Genomic DNA, 1,254 nt, shown 5'->3' with positions numbered 1-1,254 from the left:
GAAAAATAGAAAGTTGAGAGTTTGCATTGACTTCAGAGATATGAACAAGGCTACACCCATGGATGGTTATCCGATGCCGATAGTCGATATGTTGGTAGGTGCAGCAGTCGACCACAAGGTTATTAGTTTTATGGACGGCAATTCAGGATATAATCAAATTTTTATGGCTGAGGAAAACGTAGCAAAAACAGCTTTTAGGTGCCCTGGCGCAATCGGTTTATTTGAATGGATTGTGATGACCTTTGGTTTGAAGAATGCCGATGCAACTTATCAGAGGGTGATGAATTATATTTTTCATAAGTTGATCGGCAGGATTGTTGAAATCTACATTGATGATGTGATGGTAAAATCTAAAGGGTATAAGAAACATCTAGCTAATTTGTGGGAGACTTTGGAGTGCACAAGAAAACATGGTTTAAAGATGAATCCCAATAAGTGTGCCTTTGGAGTATCAGCTGGATAATTTTTGGGTTTTATGGTCCACGAGAGAGGAATCGAAATTGGTCAAAAAAGTATGAAAGCAATTGATGAAGCAGTGCCCCCGACTACTAAAACAGAGTTAAAATCTTTGCTTGGTAAAATTAATTTTATTAGGAGGTTTAATTCAAATTTATCGAAAAAGGTTCTGTCGTTTTCTCCCTTGTTGAAGTTGAAAATGATCAAGAATTTAAGTGGGGTGACATACAACAAAAGGTGTTTGAGGAGATAAAAGAATACATGAAATGTCCACCCATGCTGGTCCCTCCTCAGCAAGGTAAGCCTTTTAAGTTTTACATATCGGCCGATGACCAAATGATTGGATCGGCCTTAATGCAAGAGTTTGAAGGAAAAGAACGAGTTGTTTTCTATCTAAGTAGAAGACTTTTGGATCCCAAAACAAGATATTCTCCTATTAAAAAGTTATGCTTGTGCTTATATTTCTCTTGCACTAAGTGGCGACATTACTTGCTATCGGCTGAGTGTATAGTTGTTTCCAAGGCTGATGTGATCAAGCACATGCTATCAATGCCGATATTTAATGGGAGAATGGGGAAGTGGATTCTTGCATTGTCAGAATTTGATTTGAGGTATGAATCAGCTAAAGCAGTCAAATGGCAAATAATAGCCGATTTTGTCACCCAGCATCATAAGCTAAGTATTGGCTATGTAGAGCTGATACCTTGGACGTTATTCTTTGATGGATCATCATGCAAGCAAGGTGGTGGCATTGGTATTGTTATTATTTCACCTCGGGGGGCAAGTTTTGAGTTTGCT

This window comes from Miscanthus floridulus, chromosome 8 (assembly GCF_019320115.1).
Source record: "Miscanthus floridulus cultivar M001 chromosome 8, ASM1932011v1, whole genome shotgun sequence".
Taxonomy (NCBI): domain Eukaryota; kingdom Viridiplantae; phylum Streptophyta; class Magnoliopsida; order Poales; family Poaceae; genus Miscanthus; species Miscanthus floridulus.
Note: the sequence above shows the minus strand (reverse complement) of the source record.